Below are 25,586 nucleotides of genomic sequence, written 5' to 3'. Positions count from 1 at the left end.
GAGACAGGTTTATGGGAGGCAGTCGTTACTGTTTTGTTTGTCTATGATGGGTGAAAATTGGGGATTTTTGTGTGCTGGGAAGGAGTTGGTTGAAAGGGAAATGATGATACAAGGGAAAGAAGGATCATCAGTGGCACAAGTTCCTTGAGGACTTAAAGAGAATATATATATTCCAGAATGCATGTGGAGAGAAGAGACACCACTCTCCAGGAGCGAGATGGAGTGTCCACATCTGTAGTAGCATTGTCACTTTGATATATCTCCCTTGAATTTGCCACAAAACAAGTAGTTTTATCAAATACGTTGATGTATTTATATTTACTTCTACATCTATCCTGTATCATCTCATTATAATTTGTAAATTCGTAATTCAAAACTACAGGGTTTTTTCTATATCTATCTTAAAAGCTACTTCCGCCTTTATTTATTTTTTATTTTGTTTTACTTTTTTTTTTTTGCGGTACGCAGGCCTCTCACTGTTGTGGCCTCTCCCTTAGCAGAGCACAGGCTCTGGATGTGCAGGCTCAGCGGCCACAGCTCACGGGCCCAGCCACTCCGCGGCATGTGGGATCTTCCCGGACCTGGGCACGAACCCATGTCCCCTGCATCAGCAGGCAGACTCTCAACCACTGCGCCACCAGGGGAAGCCCCCTCCTTTATTTTTAATCCAAATGTACATCCCTCATATGACACCACATAATATCATGTGTCTTTTAGCATTTAAAAGAAAGATATAAAGTTGTTTATAAGGAATAACTTCAATATTATTCAAAAGATGTAAATTATTCATTTAAATATTTATTATTTAAATAGCAAGTCTGTGTAACCACAGTAATTTACATGCAGTAAGTTAACTAGACATTTTACTTTTTTCCATATTCTTCTTGAATTTTTCAAATTTATAATTTTACTCTTATAATCAGAAATGTTATATATTAGAGAAAAATATATTACTCTTAAAATCAGAAATTTTTTAAAAAAGCAAAAAAAAAAAAAATCTTGGATCTTTTTTCCGAGTCTGCCACAAACTATTCTGTGAACTTGGGCGAGTCAAATACCATTTCCTTGCCGTACTTCCTGCACCCATTTGAAAAATAAGGGAATTAAGCTAGATCATTTTAAGTCTGTTTCAAACACTTAAATGATTCTGATTTTACTATATGATTGTTCTCATTTTGAATAAGTATGTGTTGTTATATAAACTGCTGATTATTTCTTTTATGCCCATAAGTCAATAAAATTTTTAAATATTCAAGGGCTTTATGAAGAACCAAATAACAAGAGAAGGTGCTTTCTCCAAAGAGAAAACATTTGAAAAGCTCCAGGACACATTTTAAAAATGAATTATATACATGGTGGTAGAAAATGACAAAGGTCTCTCCTTCTCAGTAAGGAAAACTGAAAATTTTCAAAGACAGATGAAGTAATAAATTATCCATGTACATTTATTTACATGTTGGCTAGAACATAGAAGATATCAAGACTGCTAGAAATTTGATTTTCTGTGCTTCTTTTTATTAAATTATAATACAAATATCACAGGCAACTGGCACCATCAACTCCAGGAGGGCCTAAGGTGTTAGGTAAGCTATTGAGTGAACGAAAGAAGAATGTACCCAGTAGGAATTCATTGTATAAAGTTAGCCTACAGCATGAAGCAGTCTTATTAAGAACAGGCTGGGTTTAAAATACATCTTTCCTTTTATCAAAGCAATTTGTATCAGAGAGCAGAATCTCATCAGTATAACATATTATTACCCTGTAGAGGACCTCAAGAACAAAATCTTCATGAGAGCATGGGACTTTGTCTACTTGTTTTACTGCTGTGTCCTTCAGCGCTGATAGCAGATTGGCACATACATGGTACTTAACCAATATCTGTCAAAAAAATTAACATCCTGGACTCCTTCCTGCTCTTAGTGTAGACCAGAATATTAATGATACCTGATGTTCGAATGAGAGAATTTAATTCATCAATTACTCACTGAGTGTCCAACACATGTCAACAAAATTATCTATCACTATTGCAACTACACTTTCAAAACAAAAACTCAGTTTGAATGATCTGCAAAGTATAAATTACCTTATGAATGCAACAGAATATGTTGCTGAAAATATAAATTTGGCAAAAAAATTCAGGAGTTAACTTTATATTATAGAAGGGCCACATAATTTCTAATCTAAAATGGGTCATTATGGAAATGAAAGAGCACATCCTTAGTAATTACCCCAGGATATCAGACATTAACTTGAAGTGTCCCTGGGGAAACAGTATGTATGGTCTCTTTTACAGACACCATGCTAAAGTCTATACCTCGTGAAAGGGCATGTTTCTACAGTAGTAAAAATCCCAGTCAGTCAATTCTAGAAAATCGATTATTAAATAAGAACGGTAAAAAATAATTGAAGACATTTTGAAGAATCTGAGACCATCACTGCTGGGAAGGTACTGGCAAAATTTAACTCCATAGCAAAATGAATAGCTTTCAAGAACTGAAAAGCCAAATAGAACCTAATGCACAATGACACTGACATTCAAGACTATTTTGTGTGATGTTTAATAGGATGTTAGCTAATTGCTGTGTATAAGAAAAATGGGAACAGGGATTATTGAAAGACAACATTACTATAAGATACCCCAAACAATGTGTAATTTCTTTGCTCTTCTTATACTCATAGTTTAACCAGTAACTATACTTCCAAGATACCATGACAGAGTTCTTTCAATCACCATCATCATTATTGACACCATGAAAAAACATGCACAGAGCTTGAAGGAAGGAGTAACAAACCTTAATAGATAAGATGAAGTTGTAAAACATCAAAAAACTGGCACATAGGAGTTCATATATGATATTGAGTACAGCATATTATTTCTGCACCTTAATGATACTCCTGAAAATTGGTTGCAACTCCAAACCTGTATGCCTTTGAACATCTCTCTGCCTCAATCATCAGAAACCTTTTCTGATTCGTCTACTTAAATATGTTAAGTCCTTGGGAGGGGGGAGAAAGAGAGAGGTTCTTGTACCTCTTTTAAAAATGCCAACTATGTTTAGTCTCAGTCATTCCCAAGTTAAGATTTTTAAAAACCTGATTTAATTAAGTTGCGCTCACAATCCCCTCAAATCATCCAAATTAATGGCGGTTTTGATTTGAATTGCAAATAAAAGCAATCTTATTCCCTATTCTATAGAGAATTCTATTCTATAGTTCTATAGGACACATAATACTAGAGATCTCCTTAGAGGCTGGCATTTATTGAAATCATATTGCTCTTATTGACATTTAAACACACACTTGAACAGGCTTTACAATACCTAAAGAGAAAAGAGAAAACCTAACATCATTCCACAGGTCTTCTTATTTCACCCACACAATTATTTTTTTTTTGGTAGTCATTATAACTATCCCTATCTTATAATAAGAAAAGTGAGGCTTAGAGAATTTACACAGGGTTCTAACCCAGGTCTTCTGATTACAATATTTTTTTCTTCCTGATCATTACAGAGACTGCTATAGGGAAGTCCATAGGTATCAATTATCTGATTCATGAACATTAGACACTTGGACTGTGGGTTAAGTTTCTGTACAGAATGTCGTTGATTAGGGACTTATCACTGGTCATTCTAGGGTATCATAGTCTGAAAAAAGTTAAAATAAGTGCCTTCATGCATTTTTACATGTCTTAGGACATTTTTTTTCTGGCAACTCCAATCAGTAAGGAAGGAAAAAGTAGAATACATGAATTACATATTATTAGTTGCCTGGATTTTCAAAATTATACCAATATCAATAAAAGATTATACAGTCTTTTAAAAAACTTTTAAAATCAAACTGATATTTGATGGGATAAAACTGATAATTATAACAATAGTTTGATAACTTGTTCAAATAAAAGGAAAAGCTAATTGAATAGGTAGAGTAGAATCAATAAACAAAAGTATTTACACAAGCAAGGACACATCTCTGTTGCACTATATTGAACTATACCATATTACTACTTATTTAAATATACACACACATACTCATTCACTCACACTCCCCAACTATATTCTGCACTTTGAAAAACAGAAACCATGAATTTATCCATCTTTATATCACCATCCTTTGCAAAAATGTACAGGATCCTCACAACCTTATAAGGTAGGTGCTATTATACAAATGAGAAAAACCAAGGCACAGAGAACTTACATAACTTGTCCAAGGTTATATATATAGTAAGAATTGGAATCTAGATTCAGAACCGGGCATTCGACCAGAGATCCCTCTGTTCCTAACCACTTCTAAACTGCCCCACAGAGTTAAGGGATAATTAAGTAGTAATTGACATAGTTTTCTTTATTATTAGCTCTGCTTTTCATTGTGTAAAAATAAACATTCTGAAAATAAACACCTTAAATACTTTGCTAGTGATACACTTTCTGGGCAGGTTCAGAAAGCAATGAGAGAGACTGCTACATTGACCTTCATTCTTGCCCACAAAGAAAATTGTTAGTAACATTAAAATAAAGAAACCTTGGGAGAAAAAAATAATTATCAAGCTCTAACTGTAGAGGAGGATAATGCAGGGCATAGGAAATCACAATGTGACCCTGAAAACTGCTAATGAGCCTTTAGACCACAAGAGTGGGCCTAGTGTTTTCAGAGCACAGATTTAGCCCTGCTTCTGCCTGCGTTCCTTAGACCTTCCAAGGAGCAGTCTCTTAAATTCTAGGTGTCAGGGTTGTAACACCACAGATAAAGGGGAATAAACTCAAATGAGAATCATAGGGCTCAAAACTACTGCTTTTCTAGGTTTTTTGAGGAGATGTGACCATACATTATGCAATAAGACTAAACACTTAAACTCTAATTTTATACTAATATATAGTGATATATAGCATTTCCATAATGAACATTAATAAGAATGTTGAACTAGAGTTCAAGAGTATAGGTTTATTGTCTGCATATGGTAAGTGCACGACACGTGTTTGAGAAAGAAACAGTAAGAAAACTGAAGGAGAAACTGGACAATAACGCATCCCGAAAAGGAAAAACTAACCATCCTTCTGCTTTTACTCTTTTGCCTTCCCAAAACTGAACTGATTCTGTAAATTCAACAACTTGTTGACTATGTCCCTTAGTTCTGACCACTAAGTAAAAGCTAGAAAATCTAGCATTAGGTACAGGATTTATTAGCAAATAGTAGCTGCAAGATCCTTCTCTTTCAGCATCCCATGGATTTCAGTGGGTTGTAAACAGGAGATGTGTAACCAGGACTGAAGAAACTGAAATACCTTAAGTGTCAGGATAGTCAGGATCTAGTGAGACTGTTAAGCAACATTCTGCAATTGCCAAATCAATAAGCATTAATTTCCACATAAAATAGGTGACATATTTAATAATATACCTAGAGGAAACGGAAACATTTAGTCTAATAATAATTTTTAGTGACTCACACTTACAAAGGCATTTTAATAATGTCAAGACCCTACATTCATCTAGTACTTTACTGTTTTAGAATTGCTTTTGCATGCATTACCCTAAGTGATCTGTATTGTTACATAAATAGAAAAATATAGGGAAAATATTAATCTAGGTATTATAGCTAGGTCAGTAACTTTCAGAGTGATTTATAAAATACTAAAGTAAAACTATGTGTGCATATCTAAAAAATGAACCAGATAAACTACTTATGGGCATAATATACGGAAAAACATTCTATTCCTACAGCCAAACAGCAATAGCATGTGTAGTGATTATTCAATTTGGGCACAGTGATTAAGAACATGGGCTCTCAAGTCAGAATCTTTGGATTGAATCCCATTTTTGCTCCTTCTTAGTCATGTGACTTTGACAAAATGAAGATAATAATACCAAAGGATTGATTTGAAGATTAAATGAAATAATGCCTGCATAGTACATAGTGTAGCACATGGCATATAAGTCATTACCCAGTGAATATTAGCCATTAATCCTCATCATTTTGTTCCTCTTTTTGTATCAGTAACCAGTTATAAAGCCATGTCATTGCTCATTAACAGTAAGACACGTTATCATCAATGTTATGAAAATACTCATTAAGTTCCTAAATGTACTTGATATTGCTCTTGATATTGAGCATGTTTTAAGAGTTAAGTTTAAAAAAATGTTAGAATATGCAAACTTTTTAGGCCAGTTTCATCTATTCCTTTGCCATTTTACAAATAAGTGATTCTCAATCAAAACCTTATAGTTTTATTGTGTAAGAATAGATCCCAATATTTAACCCCCTTTTGCTAATCAAGAGTTAATTTTGGAACAAGAATCATACGATTATGATATCAAAAATTGTCAGCATGAAGGAGAATGCTTCATTGCTTTTATCTAATTTATCACTGTTATTCAGATGCAAATGGCTTTCAGTTACCATGTCTCAAACCATGATGCTAAAGAAACATTTTTTCTTTAATTAAGATGTTCCACATTTACTCATTCACTCTCTAGCTCTTAAAAATCATTTTCTGAACAGAAGAAGCTGGACAGACCCTATTTTTACTGTATTTGAGAAACATTTATTCCTTAAGTGGGCATAATTCATCTCTCAGTATTTGTAAGATTCAGAAATCTCTTTTTAAATACTGGGTTAGAAGAAGATACCATCATTGAGATAACTGGAGACTTCAGCAGGGAAAAAAACTGGTCAATTATAACAGCACAATACATTGGCTAAAAAAAAAAAAAAAAAATTCAAACTGGCCCTACCCAAATCTACGTAACCAATCCTGTAATTTAAGATACAATATTTGTGTTAATTAAATTCAAAACCACTACAATGTGAACTCAGATATCAGGTTTCCATTTTTTCTTCATCAAAACCAAAATTATTTTAAAGAATACTAATATAAATGATAATTTATTAGTAGTTGATTACATCCTTATTGGGTAGTGGAAAAAAAATACACCTCACTAAGTCCAGTCCCCTTGTTTTCAACCATAAAATAGGAATCCTACATACACACAGTGTTGGATCACGTAAGTGAATTTAATTTATGTTAGCCCTGTAAAATTGTATAATCCTATCTGGCTGATTTTAAAAGTACCGATTATTTGGTGGACTGGAAAAATTATTGAACCAGTCTTTCTGAATTCCAGATACCAGTCTCAGCTGTCCCAGAAAACTGATAGAACATACTCTTGGGTAAGATATTTTTCCCCTCTAAGACTTTTACAAAATATGGACTTTAGCTGATTTCCAGTACTAAAATTTCTATTTTCCTAGTTATAAAAAGCAAAGATGTATATATTTTCTAGTTATTCCATTCCTTTCTAATAACATGTACTGGGCAAACACTATGAAATATAATTTTTAAAATCTAAACACAGCTTGCAAACATATTAACAAGAATATCATTGTTTGCAAAGAAATTAATTTCCACTTAGCAGTAAGTACAGTAGCCAAAAGTGTAAACTTAAATAGATGAGTAGCATAAAATCAACCATATTTTGGCATAATGTTATCAGATTATATCAAAATCACATAGAAATACACTCTTAAAAGATTACTATACTAGTTTGTAGATTAAAAATACATATCTCAAAGAATAACACTAAGACTCAGGATTCCATATTTCCTGATTTATTATGCTTTATAGAGCATTTCAACATTAATTGCTTACCTCTTCCAAGTAATTAATTCTTTCATATCATTAACAGTAGAGCTTGATACTGTAATTTGCTTATCCTAGCTGCTTTACAATTAATCTACATCAATTTCATTTATTTTTAAGTTTTAAAACACCAGGCTAAGTTGGCTTAATTCCACACTTGATGAATAAAAGAATTTACAATTCCCTACAACTGGTTATTTAAGAAAAATAATGCAACAAGCATTTACTCTGAGCTTGATAGTGAAGGGCCAGTGAAATGAAAGACATAAGACTGACAAGGCAAAACTGACATCATCTGGAACACGGTGGTAATCGTTGACAACAATAGTAACTGGAATTTGTTAACCCTCCCTCTACAACTTACAATGCACTTTTAACTCATTAATTAGAACACTGATTTAAAACTTAGGAGCATAATGTTATTCTTAGAGCTAGAGGTGGAGGGTGAATTCAACATGGTCTCTGTCCCCAGGGGGCTTTCAGTCTAGTGGTAAAGATATGCACACATGTGGCCCTACAGCAATGTTGACTGCCACACATGCAATAATGGAAGCACAAAGAGAAGGATGGAAAAGTGAAAGGTTCTGGCCACAATGATTTGAAAAGATTTCATAGAAGAGGGAACATTTAACCTGGTCCCTGAAGCAAAGAAGGATTTCAAATGTTTAAAGAAGGGGGCGGGGGGGGGGGTGATGGAGGAGTATTCCATACATCTCTGTGCTGGCAGTGTATTGAATTTTCACAGATAAGAAAAAATAGAGACATTAACATGATCTGACCAAGGTTAGAACAAGAGAAAGAATCAGAGGCACTCCTTGAACTTTTCACTCCTGGGTCAAATGGTTCCTGCTCTATCAAATTGCTTCCTTCCTGAGGTAAGACAAGGTTTCTCTGTCTTCACAACCATCTCCACCCTCCATTTATTCCCTTATGTTGCCACACCCTTTGCAGGACCTTGCTAAGATGTCCAGAGAAAAACACAGAGGCAGCCACGTCTTCATAAAACACATTCCATTTCAGCTTGTGTCTCAAAACAAAATGAACACATCTAGGTCTATTTGGGGGCACCCTTTCCTCACCATTCTCCAACATTTCAAAGGAAAGGGAACTGTGCTTTCGCCACATGGCAGCCTCAATAAAATTGTGCTCCATTCCTCTAAACCTTCCGTTTTTCTCTTTCAGTTTTGTCAAGTGTTCCCAATTCCAAGAAATCGTAATTCAGAACATGGGGGAGGTTGAAGCGTTTTGGCGCAGGAGGTCGTGCAGATGTTATTCCTTAAGGAAGATGATCATGATTGCCTATGAGACTAATGGCTGTGAGTCGGCTAGGAGCCAAAAGTTCTCTTACAGCAGAATGTATAAACCATTCTCCTACTGAAAGAAGGCCCCCAGTAGGATAATATATTATTACACATGATTCAAATTACAGGATCTGCAGCAGGGGAGCTCATGACTGATTCAGGACAGTCGCTCCCTGAATGCTGATGATGGGATGATGGAATGCCTCATGAATTAAAAGGGCCGTGGTTTAGTGTCTAAATCCTTCACATGCTTTAAAAAGTGTCTCTGCCTATCATGGTACTCTTTAAGCTTCTTAAACGAATCATGCACTGTTATGAAACCCTTGTCGATGTTTTTAAAATTCCATGTCTCTGAATAATTATATTCAAAATATTCTTTGAAAAATAAGACAATGAAACTACCTTCTCTGCTAGAAAACTCTATCCCTTTAATGCCAATATGCAATAAAGATATGGCTTAAGAGAAATCACATTTAAGTGTGACCCAGTTTCCGCTCTTTGGGATTCTCTAAAGCAACCTGAAAATCTTCACATGTCATATGTTCCAGCCTTTTTAAGTTATCTATAGAACAAATGAGTTTATCTCTGACAAACAAGACAAAATTGTGTTTCCAAAGGTTTTCTGATGATTATATGAACTCATTGCTGAATATTATTTCACTTGGTCTATTTTGGTTATATAACAAAGCAATACATTTGCTAAAGGTATTACACTGGGAATGGAGATCAAGCATTTTTATAGAAACACTAAGGTAGATGTTACATATTACGCATTCTGAAAAACAAACTGCTGCGATATAGTCTGAAATAATATGTGAACTGGTCCCTTAACTTCTTTTCAAACTGGTTCTTGCATTCAGTTTTTCTAGTAAATGGATGCAAATCAGGTGCATTGTGCTAAGATGGGAAGAGAGAGATTTGTCCAGAAATGACCTCAGTTCTATTCATTAATAAAATGACACATTGGCTGAGAGCAGTGAAGAATAAAATATAACAAGAGTTGAACTTTCCTCCCTGGAACAGATGCACATAAGCACTTTTTGGAAAAAACACTATATGTAAAAATGGCCACTGCAGCATAATACATGGAAACATTAAAGGAAGCTCTAAGATGCAGATTGCTCGGAAAAATTGCAACTTCCATGGCAATGCACCCTCTTATTCTCCATTACCTTGCACAATTCTGAATCCCAACTTGCCGAAAGCATGCTATTCTTAAGGGGGGAGTGGGGTTCAGATACAATAAGCAAAGGTTTAATTTTTTCTAAGGTTTTTTAGAAGAAGGTAATATTGCAAGGTCAAAACAAAATAGAATTGTACCCAGAATCACTTTCAGTGACAGCAGACACCAATGGGGGGGAAAAAACGTGGAGGCTGTCAGAGAGAATACAGCCACATTTTTGCATAGCGGTTTAAATTATGCCGGCAGAATAATTAATGGAAGGACCTAATATGGGGAGGGGGGTAACAGGAAAGGGGGGAGGCTATGTTAAACAAAGTTCATTACTGCATGATGTAAATGAGTTTCTCACCAGTGATGTCACTGATTGGCTGAGCTGCAAAGCTGGCTTCGAGCATGGCCGGATTGGCTGCTAGCTCTTCTGGTGCCTGCCTGCTTGGGCAGCGGTTGAACCAGATACTTTCTGTCTCTCTTGTTGTCGTTTGAAGCAAATCTTGTTCAGCCCAGCTGTGTCTCCATAGTAGTGGCACCCTAAGAGAGTCTCCCTCCTGCTTCCCACAGCCCGTGTGAGGCGGTCGCCGCTGTGAAATACCAGCACTTGGCACCAAGCCCAGACAGCGTTCTCAGATCCATCTATAACACACACATACAAAAAGAAAAATAAAAAAAAAAAAGCAGTTCTTTCATCTGAATTGCATCCTAAGGAGGATTAAGAAGGCTTCTATTGCTACTGATTTGTGTCCTTTCAATTTGATGGCTAAAACAGGTTTTGAAATACAGTATCCTCTCATCTGAAGTAGAACACCATTGGTTCAAATTAGTTTAAAAAGATAGGGGGAACCCCCCTCTCCCATGTTTACCTTGATTACAGAAAAATAATTCTTCATTTCCCTCCTAAGCACCGTAACTGATGTTTTTGGTCCTCTCCCAGAATTTTAAACTCTCATCAGATTTCTAATTATATCCGAGTCATTATTTTCAGGTTAAGACAAGGGATCTTAATTAGCATTCTTTTTTAGCTATGCGAAATGAGACAGGGCATGAAACAGAAACGATCTATGGAGAGGCAGAGAGAAAGAGAAAGAAAAAAAATCTGTGCAGCTTTTACAGTTGAGCTGACATCCCCACCTTCCCCACTCTCCCTCCACCCCCCTTGCAAAAAAGAATGCAGTCATATGAACTTTACCAGACAATGGAGTACCTACAGGCTCTCCCCTAGACAAGTCCTTTATAACCAGCCAGTGCTATGTGCTGCAGACAGTGGCCAATCGGCAGCCTCCTTTCTGCAGCAGGGACACAATAGGTGCATTGGCCACACTGTCCTCCTAGCCCCTGACAGCAGTTCAGGTTCATTTATTGTACACTGGAAGGCACATATGTCTTTAATATTCACTGTGAAATTATCAGTGAGGCTGTCTTTATTTCGCCATAATTACATCAACCTAATTACCGCGCCTGAGCTGCAATAGCACTGTTTGCACGGAGTGGCGCATGGGCATGCAAGCCGTAAAAATATGCATGAACATGCTTGCTTATTTCAGTAATAAAATCCCCCAATTATTTCTTTCCCAGAGCTTAATGCTTCCCCCAGAACACTCTCGTGGATATAGTCATCACTTCTTCCTTTCAGAAGAAAAAAAGTGTTCATATACATTCATGTGTGTGTATGTGTATATGCATATGCGTATAATTTAAACACTGTTTTAGTCATTTATTGGGGTAAGGTATGGGAGTGGAACCTAGTCAGCAAATAAAAGGTTATTGAGCATCTAAGGCATTTTCCCCCTTATCACTAGGCATTAGAGTGAAATAATAAGTGTATCTGCACGCATCACCACAGCTGTGCCTAGATGCCGATTTATTTGGAGTCCAACTGTCTTGAGCATCTGCATATGTCTCATTTATGAATTTCCATGTTACATAATTACAGCGTTTTTGGCAACACTGACTCAAATGCTTGAAAAATTAAATCTTTGCTTTTCGTGTATTAGTCGAACGGAGATGGGTACAGTCTGAAGTGGGAACCGCCTGCTGATTTTTTTAATATATAATGCATGTTGCATTTACATATTCATGAACAGAATAGCTGTTATGACCGCTGATTCTGCAGCAGGAGATGAAAAGGCAGGATTCAGCATACAGAGTGTATTAATTTCTAGGGGAAGAACGGCAGCATATGATGACCAGGAAGAGAAGATGCTTGGGGTTTCATTTGGGGGTTACCTCATTGTATAATAAAGGATCTGGGTAGACAACCTATCAAACAATGTGTAAGTATAATGAACCTAGAAAGTAAAACCAATTTGCATTGTTCATGGTCATTCAGCCACACAGTAAAGAAATAAGCATTTTGAAATGGAGATTTCTGGCTTGAGTGTTTGCAAGTAAATAAAATTGTATTTTGTTTTCTGCCTACTAATTTTAATAGAATATTATTAAAATGATGTGTGCTCAGCAACTCTGTATTTTCTCATTATTTTATAATTTACATATTTCTTGTTCCATATCAAAAAGCTAAGCTTTAAGCATTGATTATATTCTAGGATGGAATTTTACCAATTTTTACCTATTTTTATTGATATATTTTTATTTTTAGCTCATGATTCTCTAATTAGGAATGGAATTCATAATTACAGTGGGTATATTAGGAGAAACAGTAACTCATCTATATCCATATAGATACATGTATATAACATATAATCCACCACATTAGAGAGAAAGAATCCCAATAATGTTATTATCAATTTATAATTTATCATCCCCTTATTATTAATGTTTGCAAGATTTGTATTATAAAATGTATTCATGCTGACTTTGTATTTTATAAGGTTTTTTTTTTTTTTTTTAAAGTACAGCTCTTCTATCTACACTTTCCCAAAATCAAGTTTTGGTAGGAGGGATAAGTAAGGCAAATTCCTAACTAGACCAGTAAGAGATCAAAAGGCTCGATTATAAAAAACACAAACAATATAAGAAAATGCAACATCTATAATTCTGAACTGCTACATATATTGAAATCAAAACACCTAAACTCAAAGATGTAATTTGATTACTTGATATATAAAGTAAGCTGCTTCTTCTCTAAGTGATTGCAAAAAAACTTAAGAAGCTACTTGCCGCACCTTGTTGATGGTTTTCCTATCAAAAGCCAGTCTTTCTAAATCTTCAAGTAAATCATGAAAATTTTACTGGTAATCAAATTAAAATATGTAAACCTCATCTACACCTCTCTCTCTTGTCCCCTTCTCCCTCCTTCCCTCTCTCTCTTTCTCCCTCCCTCCCTCCCTCTCTCTCTCTCTCTCTCTCTCCCTCACACACACACACACACACACACACACACACACACAAACAGAAATACACATATATAAAATCATGACTGTCCTTTTATTGTAAGAATTAGCAATTCTTCTACCTAGTTATCTCAATTTTTGATCTGTCATTGCACAAAAAAGCTTACAAAAATCAAAAAGGTAATACTTAATTGCTTGTTATCCATTTTGCTAAGTAAAAATCAAAACATAGGAGAAGCTCTCATAATATCACATACATTTAGATTCCACTAACACAGAATGCACTTGGAAATTCACTGTTATACAAAGGATTTTGATGAATATATTAATTTTATTAACTAGTTTAGTGGATAGTCCATATCTGACCTCCTTAAATAAATAGGGATTTGCAAACAATGATCACTAGAAATAAAAGAGGCCTTTCTTAAGTACTACAATTCATTAAACCACGCAAGGCTTCCTACTCCCTATTATAACATTCTGTCGTGGTTTGAGTTACTAGATATATTTGAAGACAAGGTTGCGTTTTTTATAATATTTTAGTATTAGGCTTTACTATTCTCATACTTAAAATACAAAATGTAACTGTGAGATATTAACATACTACCCAAACCAAAGTAATTTTGCAATAAAATCTTATCCGGAATCATTGAATGAGAGAACTTAGACCTAAGCTGTATCTTAGAGATTGAATCCATTAATTTTAGACATGACAACTAAAGAAAATTAGTAACTAGTTAGTGTATTTCCACCCATCACACTGCCATCCTATATTAAAAATATGGTTCTGGGGCTTCCCTGGTGGCGCAGTGGTTGAGAGTCTGCCTGCCGATGCAGGGACACGGGTTCGTGCCCCGGTCCGGGAGGATCCCACATGCCGCGGAGCGGCTGGGCCCGTGAGCCATGGCCGCTGAGCCTGCGCGTCCGGAGCCTGTGCTCCGCAACGGGAGAGGCCACAGCAGTGAGAGGCCCGCGTACCACAAAAAAAAAAAAAATATGGTTCTGACCTGCTGACAGGATATTCTTAATTAGTTGAGTTTTACCAAAGATAAGGAATTTATGGTATCCTCCCATAAGATCAAAGCCATGCATTTATAACATAACGAATGGAGAATATGATTGTCATCTGTGTTCCGACAATGGAATTAAGTTAACTTCTTTATAAAGATCAAAAGCATAACCTTAGACTTATAATCACAATGATCTCACCAAGAGAGTCAACTCAGCACAAACTGGCTGTAAGAATGTGAAATAGCAGCCAATCACATTAACCTTATAAATAATAAAGGGCATTCTATATGCAGAGCCAACTTAGAGAGAGATGCAAAAATAATACATTAAAAAGTAACTTGTCAATCTCCTGATGTGACTCATTCTTTTTAAAAAATTAAGCCATTTTAATAAGTATGGAAAATATTCATAGTGTAATCAACGTCAAGAAACCACTGTTTATGTCTTTGTCTACACATGACAAGCATCCAGATGCCAAAACAAGATGCAGTTAACCATCAGAATAGTTCTAAATATCTGGCTGTTTTTGTGCCCATAAACTCACAACTTAAAATGTCAGTGTTTATATGCTGGATTCAAAATGAGTATTCTTGAAGTCTTTAATAATGATCATCTTTATGGGATATGAGAAACACAGGATTTTTAAAGGTGCCAATTTTGGATCACGCAGTGCATAAATCTGTTTCCAAATAATACTTTTTAGAGCTTAGTTATGATTAATCTCATTTATATTGACCTCAAAAATGTTAGCAGTGCATACCCTACGAAGAAAATACTTAATACCTCAGTTTTTAAAACTTGTTTCTCTTGCAACATTTCCATTTGTTTTTTAACATCTTTATTGGAGTATAATTGCTTTACAATGGTATGTTAGTTTCTGCTGTATAACAAAGTGAATCAGCTATACATATACATATATCCCCATATCCCCTCCCTCTTGCGTCTCCCTCCCACCCTCCCTATCCCACCCCTCTAGGTGGTCACAAAGCACCAAGCTGATCTCCCTGTGCTATGTGGCTGCTTCCCACTAGCTATCTATTTTACATTTGGGAGTGTATATATGTCCATGCCACTCTCTCCCTTCATCCCAGCTTACCCTTCCATTTCCCTGCATCCTCAAGTCCATTCTCCACATCTGTGTCTTTATTCCTGTCCTGCCCCTAGGTTCTTCAGAACCTTTTTTTTTTTCTAGATTCTGTATATATGTGTTAACATACAGTATTTGTTTTTCTTTTTCTGACTTACTTCACTCTGTATGACAGTCTCTAGGTCCAACCACATCACTACAAATAACTCAATTTCGTTTCTCTTTATGGCTAAGTAATATTCCACTGTATATATGTGCCACATCTTCTTTATCCATTCATCTGTCGATGAACACTTTTAGGTTGTTTTCATGTCCTGGCTATTGTAAATAGAGCTGCAGTGACATTGGACTCTTTCTGAATTAAGGTGCACTTCATGAAGAAAACATAACAAATTATGACATCTAAATACCCAAAAGAAAAGAAAAGCTTCAAGCAGATTAATCACCTAAGAGAAATGTTCTATTAGAAAAAAACAGCCACAGATTTCAGCAACTGTTAGCATGATGCTTTATAATTATTATTTTTTGGCTTCTATTTACAAGGAATAGCAGAAGTCTTGGAAAGAGAAATGAAAATCTTTCATCTGAGAAGTTGTCACCAAGCATCTAGAATTATCTCACAGTCTTTGGATAATGATTTTCTTCTAAGTAAAGATTGTTTTTAACATCTAGGAAGAATAACAAATGTTCCACTCAAGCCATGAGATAAATCCAAAATTATATTATGCAGTGGTTGCCTAATCTGTCATTAATAAAAAAGGTATCAAATTGTATCTCATAATATAAATGTAGTGAAGTAAAAAAATTATGTGTACTACAGCACAGATGTCCAAAGAAAACATGATTTCTCCATTTTAAAAGTGATCTAGGGGAGACCTTCAAGATGGCGGAGGAGAAAGACGTGGAGATCAACTTTCTCCCCACACATACATCAGAAATACATCTACATGTGGAACGACTCTTACAGAACACCTACTGAACCCTGGCAGAAGACCTCAGACTTCCCAAAAGGCAAGAAAATCCCCATGTACCTCAGTAGGGCAAAAGAAAAAAGAATAAACAAACAAAGAATAGGGACGGGACCTGCAACAGTGGCAGGGAGCTGTGAAGGAGGAAAGGTTTCCACACACTAGGAAGGCCCTTCGCGGGTGAAGACTGCGGGTGGCGGAGGGGGGAAGCTTCGAAGCCACGGGGAGAGCACAGCAACAGGGGCGCGGAGGGCAAAGCAGAGAGATTCCCGCACAGAGGATCGGTGCCGACCAGCACTCACCAGCCCGAGAGGCTTGTCTGCTCACCCGCCAGGGCGGGCGGGACTGGGAGCTGAGGCTTGGGCTTTGGTCAGAGCGCAGGGAGAGGACTGGGGCTGGCTGCGTGAACACAGCCTGAAGGGGCTAGTGTGCCACAGCTAGCCGGGAGGGAGTCCGGGAAAAAGTCTGTACCTGCCTAAGAGGCAAGAAACCATTGTTTCAGGGTGCATGAGGAGGGGATTCAGAGCACCACCTAAATGAGCTCCAGAGACGGGTGCGAGCCGCGGCTATCAGCATGGACCCCAGAGACGGGCATGAGACGCTAAGGCTGCTGCTGCAGCCACCAAGAAGCCTGTGTGCAAGCACAGGTCACTAACCACACCTCCCTTCCGGGGAGCCTGTGCAGCCCGCCACTGCCAGGGTCCCGTGATCCAGGGACAACTGCCCTGGGAGAACGCAGCACGATTCACCTCACACTGGTGCAACGTCCCGCCGGCCTCTGCCGCCCCGCACTCCATACCCCTCCCTCCCCCCGGCCTGAGTGAGCCAGAATCCCCAAAGCAGCTGCTACTTTAACTCCATCCCGTCTGAGCGAAGAACAGATGCCCTCCAGCGACCTACACGCAGAGGCGGGGCCAAATCCAAAGGTAAGCCGGGGAGCTGTGAGAACAAAGAAGAGAAAAGGAAATCTCTCCCAGCTGCCTCAGAAGCAGCGGATTAAAGCTCCACAATCAACTTGATGTACCCCGCATCTGTGGAATACACGAATAGACAACGAATCATCCCAAATTGAGGAGGTGGACTGTGAGAGCAAGATTTATTATTTTTTCCCCTTTTCCTCTTTTTGTGAGTGTGTATGTGTACACTTCTGTGTGAGATTTTGTCTGTATAGCTTTGCTTCCACCATTTGTCCTAGGGTTCTATCTGTCCGTTTTAGGGTTTTTGTTTGTTTGTTTGTTTTGTTTTGTTTTTTAAAATTTTTTTCTTAATAATTATTTATTATTTTAATAACTTTATTTTATCTTACTGTATTTTATTTTATCTTCGTTCTTTCCTTTTTCCGTCCTTCCCTCCTCCCCCCTCCTTTCTTTCTTTCTTTCTTTTCTTTCTTTTTTCTTTCTTTCTTACTTTTTCTCCCTTTTATTCTGAGCCATGTTGATGAAAGGCTCTTGGTGCTACACCCATGAGTCAGTGCTGTGCCTCTGAGGTGGGAGAGCCAACTTCAGGACATTGGTCCACAAGAGACCTCCCAGCTCCAAATAATATCAAACAGCGAAAATCTCCCAGAGATCTCCATCTCAACACCAGCACCAAGCTTCACTCAACGACCAGCAAGCTACAGTGCTGGACCCCTATGCCAAACAACTAGCAAGACAGGAACACAACCCCACCCATTAACAGAGAGGCTGCCAAAAATCATAATGAGTCCACAGACACCCCAAAACACACCACCAGACGTGAACCTGCCTACCAGGAAGACAAGATCCAGCTTCATCCACCAGAACACAGGCACTAGTCCCCTCCACAAGGAAGCCTACATAACCCACTGAACCAACTTTAGCCACTGGGGACAGACACCAAAAACAATGGGAACTATGAACCTGCAGCCTGCAAAAAGGAGACCCCAAACACAGTAAGATGAGCAAAATGAGAAGACAGAAAAACACACAGCAGATGAAGGAGCAAGATAAAAACCCACCAGACCTAACAAATGAAGAGGAAATAGGCAGTCTACCCGAAAAAGAATTCAGAATAATGATAGTACAGATGATCCAAAATCTTGGAAATAGAATAGACAAAATGCAAGAAACATTTAACAAGGATCTAGAAGAATTAAAGATGAAACAAGCAATGATGAACAACACAATAAATGAAATTAAAAATACTCTAGATGGGATCAATAGCAGAATAACTGAGGCAGAAGAACAGATAAGTGACCTGGAAGATAAAATAGTGGAAATAACTACTGCAGAGCAGAATGAAGAAAAAAGAATGAAAAGAACTGAGGACAGTCTCAGAGACCTCTGGGACAACATTAAACACACCAACATTCGAATTATAGGGGTTCCAGAAGAAGAAGAAAAAAGAAAGGGACTGAGAAAATGTTTGAAGAGATTATAGTTGAAAACCTCCCTAATACGGGAAAGGAAATAGTTAATCAAGTCCAGGAAGCACAGAGAGTCCCATACAGGATAAATCCAGGAGAAATGCACCAAGACACATATTAATCAACCTGTCAAAAATTAAACACAAAGAAAACATATTAAAAGCAGTAAGGGAAAAACAACAAATAACACATAAGGGAATCCCCATAAGGTTAACAGCTGATCTTTCAGCAGAAACTGTGCAAGCCAGAAGGGAGTGGCAGGACATATTTAAAGTGATGAAGGAGAAAAACCTACAACTAGATTACTCTACCCAGCAAGGATCTCATTCAGATTTGATGGAGAAATTAAAACCTTTACAGACAAGCAGAAGCTGAGAGAGTTCAGCACCACCAAACCAGCTTTACAACAAATGCTAAAGGAACTTCTCTAGGCAGGAAACACAAGAGAAGGAAAAAACCTACAATAACGAACCCAAAACAATTAAGAAAATGGGAATAGGAACATACATATAGATAATTACCTTAAATGTAAATGAACTAAATGCTCCCACCAAAAGACACAGGTTGGCTGAATGGATACAAAAAAAAGACCCATATATATTCTGTCTGCAAGAGACCCACTTCACACCTAGAGACACACACAGGCTGAAAGTAAGGGAATGGAAAAAGATATACCATGCAAATGGAAACCAAAAGAAAGCTGGAGTAGCAATTCTCATATCAGACAAAATAGACTTTAAAACAAACACTATTACAAGAGACAAAGAAGGAGACTACATAATGATCAAGGGATCGATCCAAGAAGAAGATATAACAATTGTAAATATTTATGCACCCAACATAGGAGCACTTCAATGCATAAGGCAAATACTAACAGCCATAAAAGGGGAAATAGACAGTAACACATTTATAGTAGGGGACTTTAACACCCCACTTTCACCAATGGACAGATCATGCAAAACAAAAATAAATAAGGAAACACAAGCTTTAAATGATACATTAAACAAGATGGACTTAATTGATATTTATAGGACATTCCATCCAAAAACAATACAATACACATTTTTCTCAAGTGCTCATGGAACATTCTCCAGGATAGATCATATCTTGGGTCACAAATGAAGCCTTGGCAAATTTAAGAAAATTGAAATTGTTATCAAGTATCTTTTCCGACCACAACGCTATGAGACTCGATATCAATTACAGGAAAATACCTGTAAAAAATACAAACACATGGAGGCTAAACAATACACTACTTAATAACGAAGTGATCACTGAAGAAATCAAAGAGGAAATCAAAAAATACCTAGAAACAAATGACAATGCAGACACGACGACCCAAAACCCATGAGATGCAGCAAAGCAGTTCTAAGAGGGAAGTTTATAGAAATACGATCCTACCTTAGGACACAGGAAACATCTCGAATAAACAACCTAACCTTGCACCTAAAGCAATTAGAGAAAGAAGAACAAAAAAAACCCCAAAGTTAGCAGAAGGAAAGAAATCATAAAAATCAGATCAGAAATAAATGAAAAAGAAATGAAGGAAACGATAGCAAAGATCAATAAAACTAAAAGCTGGTTCTTTGAGAAGATAAACAAAATTGATAAACCATTAGCCAGACTCATCAAGAAAAACAGGGAGAAGACTTAAATCAACAGAATTAGAAATGAAAAAGGAGAAGTAACAACTGACACTGCAGAAATACAAAAGATCATGAGAGATTACTACAAGCAACATTATGCCAATAAAATGGACAACTTGGAAGAAATGGACAAATTCTTAGAAATGTACAACCTGCCAAGACTGAATCAGGAAGACATAGAAAATATGAACAGACCAATCAGAAGCACTGAAATTGAAACTGTGATTAAAAATCTTCCAACAAACAAAAGCCCAGGACCAGATGGCTTCACAGGCGAATTCTATCAAACATTTAGAGAAGAGCTAACATCTATCCTTCTCAAACTCTTCCAAAATATAGCAGAGGGAGGAACACTTCCAAACTCATTCTACGAGGCCACCATCACCCTGATACCAAAACCAGACAATGAGGTCACAAAGAAAGAAGACTACAGGCCAATATCACTGATGAACACAGACGCAAAAATCCTCAACAAAATACCAGCAAACAGAATCCAACAGCATATTAAAAGGATCATACACCATGATCAAGTGGGGTTTACCCCAGGACTGCAAGGATTCTTCAAATTACGCAAATCAATCAACATGATACACCATATTAACAAACTGAAGGAGAAAAACCATATGATCATCTCAATAGATGCAGAGAAAGCTTCTGACAAAAGTCAACACCCATTTACGATAAAAACCCTACAGAAAGTAGGCATAGAGGGAACTTTCCTCAACATAATAAAGGCCATATATGACAAACCCACAGCCAACATCATCCTCATTTGTGAAAAACTGAAAGCATTTCCACTAAGATCAGGAAGAAGACAAGGTTGCCCACTCTCACCACTTTTATTCAACATAATTTTGGAAGTTTTAGCCACAGGAATCAGAGAAGAAAAGAAAATAAAAGGAATACAAATTGGAAAAGAAGAAGTAAAGCTGTCACTGTTTGCAGATGACATGATACTATACATAGAGAATCCTAAAGATGCTACCAGAAAACTACTAGAGCTAACCAATGAATTTGGTAAAGTAGCAGGATACAAAATGAATGCACAGAAATCTCTTGCATTCCTATACACTAATGATGAAAAATCTGAAAGTGAAATCAAGAAAACACTCCCATTTACCATTGCAACATAAAGAATAAAATATCTAGGAATAAACCTACCTAAAGAGACAAAAGACCTGTATGCAGAAAATTATAAGACACTGATGAAAGAAATTAAAGATGATACAAATACAGGGAGAGATATACCATGTTCTTGGATTGGAAGAATCAACATCGTGAAAATGACTCTACTACCCAAAGCAATCTACAGATTCAATGCAATTCCTATCAAACTACCACTGGCATTTTTCACAGAACTACAACAAAAAATTTCACAATTTGTATGGAAACACAAAAGACCCCGAATAGCCAAAGCAATCTTGAGAGCGGAAAACAGAGCTGGAGGAATCAGGCTCCCTGACTTCAGGCTATACTACAGAGCTACAGTAATCAAGACAGTATGGTACTGGCACAAAAACAGAAATATAGATCAATGGAACAGGATAGAAAGCCCATAGATAAACCCACGCACATACGGTCACCTTATCTTTGATAAAGGAGGCAGGAATGTACAGTGGAGAAAGGACAGCCTCTTCAATAAGTGGTGCTGGGAAAACTGGACAGCTACATGTAAAAGTATGAGATTAGATCACTTATTAACACCATACACAAAAATAAGTTCAAAATGGATTAAGGACCTAAATGTAAGGCCAGAAACTATCAAACGCTTAGAGGAAAACATAGGCAGAACACTCTATGACATAAATCACAGCAAGATCCTTTTTGACCCACCTCCTAGGGAAATGGAAATAAAAACAAAAATAAACAAATGGGACCTAATGAAACGTCAAAGCTTTTGCACAGCAAAGGAAACCATAAACAAGACCAAAAGACAACCCTCAGAATGGGAGAAAATATTTGCAAATGAAGCAACTGACAAAGGATTAATCTCCAAAATTTACAAGCAGCTCATGCAGCTCAATATCCAAAAAACAAACAACGCAATCCAAAAATGGGCAGAAGACCTAAATAGACATTTCTCCAAAAAAGATATACAGACTGCCAACAAACACATGAAAGAATGCTCAACATTATTAATCATTAGAGAAATGCAAATCAAAACTACAATGAGATATCATCTCACACCAGTCAGAATGGCCATCATCAAAAAATCTAGAAACAATAAATGCTGGAGAGGGTGTGGAGAAAAGGGAACACTCTTGCACTGCTGGCGGGAATGTGAATTGGTATAGCCACTATGGAGAACAGTATGGAGGTTCCTTAAAAATCTAAAAAGAGAACTACCATATGACCCAGCAATCCCACTACTGGGCATATACCCTGAGGAAACCATAATTCAAAAACAGTCATCTATCAAAATGTTCATTGCAGCTCTATTTACAATAGCCTGGAGATGGAAACAACCTAAATGTCCATCATCGGATGAAGGGATAAAGAAGATGTGGCACATATATACAATGGAATATTACTCAGCCATAAAAAGAAACGAAATTGAGCTATTTGTAATGAGGTGGATGGACCTAGAGTCTGTCATACAGAGTGAAGTAAGTCAGAAAGAGAAAGACAAATACCGTATGCTAACACACATATATGGAATTTAAGAAAAAAAAATGTCATGAAGAACCTAGGGGTAAGACAGTAATAAAGACACATACCTACTAGAGAATGGACTTGAGGATATGGGGAGGGGGAAGGGTAAGCTGTGACAAAGCAAGAGAGTGGCATGGACATATATACACTACCAAACGCAAAATAGATAGCTAGTGGGAAGCTGCATAGCACAGGGAGATCCGCTCGGTGCTTTGTGACCACCTAGAGGGGTGGGATATCGAGGGTGGGAGGGAGGCAGACGCAAGAGGGAAGAGATATGGGAACATATGTATATGTGTAACTGATTCACTTTGTTATTAAGCAGAAACTAACACACCATTGTAAAGCAATTATACTCCAATAAAGATGTTAAAAACAAAAAAACAGCAAAACAAGACACATATATATGCTGTCTACAAGACACCCACTTCAGGCCTAGGGACACATACAGACTGAAAGTGAGGGGATGGAAAAAGATATTCCATGCAAATGGAAATCAAAAGAAAGCTGGAGTAGCAGTTCTCATATCAGACAAATAGACTTTAAAATAAACACTATTACAAGAGACAAAGAAGGACACAATATAATGATTAAGGGACCAATCCAAGAAGAAGATGTAAAAATTGTAAATATTTATGCACCCCAACATAGGAGCACCTCAATACATAAGGCAAATACTAACAGCCAAAAAAGGGGAAATCAACAGTAACACAATCATAGTAGGGGACTTTAACACCCCACTTTCACCAATGGACAGATCATCCAAAATGAAAATAAATAAGGAAACCAAAGCTTTAAATGTTACATTAAACATGATGGACTTAACTGATATTTATAGTACATTCCATCCTAAAACAGCAGAATACACTTTCTTCTCAAGTGCTCATGGGACATTCTCCAAGATAGATCCTATCTTGGGTCACAAATCTAGCCTTGGTAAATTTAAGAATATTGAAATCATAACAAGTATCTGTTCCAACCACAACACTTTAAGACTAGATATCAATTAAAGGAAAAAATTCTGTAAAAAATACAAACTCATGGAGGCTAAACATTACGCTTCTAAATAACCAAGAGATCACTGAAGAAATCAAAGAAGAAATCATAAAATACCTAGAAACAAATGACAATGAAAACACGGCCACCCAAAAACGTGTAGAATGCAGCAAAAGCAGTTCTAAGACGGAAGTTTATAGCAATACAATCCTACCTTAGGAAACAAGAAACATCTCAAATAAACAACCAAACCTTTCACCTAAAGCAATTAGAGAAAGAAGAACAAAAAAAAAACCCCAAAGTTAGCAGGAGGAAAGAAATCATAAAGATCAGATCAGAAATAAAAGAAAAAGAAATGAAGGAAATGATAGCAAAGATCAATAAAACTAAAAGCTGGTTCTTTGAGAAAATAAACAAAATTGATAAACCATTAGCCAGACTCATCAAGAAAAAAAGGGAGAAGATTCAATTCAATAGAAGTAGAAAGGAAAAAGGATAAGTAACAACTGACATTGCAGAAACACAAAGGATCATGAGAGATTACTGCAAGCAACTATATGACATAAAAAGGACAACCACGAAGAAATGGACAAATTCTTAGAAAAGCACAACCTTCTGAGACTCAACCAACAAAAAACAGAAAATATAAACCAACCAATCATAAGCACTGAAATTGAGACTGTGACTAAAAATCTTCCAATCAACGGAAGTCCAGGACCAGGTGGCTTCACAGGCAAATTCTATCAAACACTGAGAGAAGAGTATCCTTCTCAAACTCTTCCAAAATATAGCAGAGGCAGAAACACTCCCAAACTCATTCTGTGAGGCCACCATCACCCTGATATGAAAACCAGAGAAAGCTGTCACAAGAAAGAAAACTACAGTCCAATATCACTGATGAACATAGATGCAAAAATCCTCAACAAAATACTACAAAACAGAATCCAACAGCACATTAAAAGGATCATAAACCAAGATCAAGTGGGGTTTATCCCAGGAATACAAGGACTCTTCAATATATGCAAATCAATCAATGTGATAAACCGTATTAACAAACTGAAGGAGAAAAACCATATGATCATCTCAATAGATGCAGAAAAAGCTTTCGACAAAATTCAACACCCATTTATGATAACAACCCTCGAGAAAGCAGGCATAGAGGGAACTTATCTCAACATAATAAAGGCCATATATGACAAAACCACAGCCAACATCGTTCTCCATGGTGAAAAACTGAAACCCTTTCCTCTAAGATCAGGAACAAGACAAGGTTGTCCACTGTCACCACTACTATCCAACATAATTTTGGAAGCTTTAGCCACAGCAATCAGAGAAGAAAAAGAAATAAAAGGAGTTCAAATCAGAAAAGAAGTAAAGCTGTCACTGTTTGCAGATGACATGATACTATACATAGAGAATCCTAAAGATGCTACCAGAA

General features: G+C 36.9%; 1 long non-coding RNA gene across 5 annotated transcripts in view; it reads right to left on the bottom strand.

Annotated features, from left to right (window-relative positions):
• Nucleotides 1-25,586, bottom strand: part of LOC307186261 — a 572,345-nt gene that overhangs the window by 478,556 nt on the left and 68,203 nt on the right. For 3 of the 5 annotated variants that reach the window (XR_013828291.1, XR_013828292.1, XR_013828293.1), the window contains exon 2: nt 10,465-10,745. This is a non-coding gene — a long non-coding RNA (uncharacterized lncRNA). Of the gene's footprint in view, nt 1-10,464; nt 10,999-25,586 lie in introns of those variants that run through there. The other 2 variants (XR_013828294.1, XR_013828295.1) reach the window with 1 other exon arrangement.

This window comes from Stenella coeruleoalba (genome assembly GCF_951394435.1).
Source record: "Stenella coeruleoalba genome assembly, chromosome: 5".
Classification (NCBI taxonomy): domain Eukaryota; kingdom Metazoa; phylum Chordata; class Mammalia; order Artiodactyla; family Delphinidae; genus Stenella; species Stenella coeruleoalba.
The sequence above is the reverse complement of the archived record's forward strand: the minus strand, read 5'-3'. Positions and strand labels throughout refer to the sequence as shown.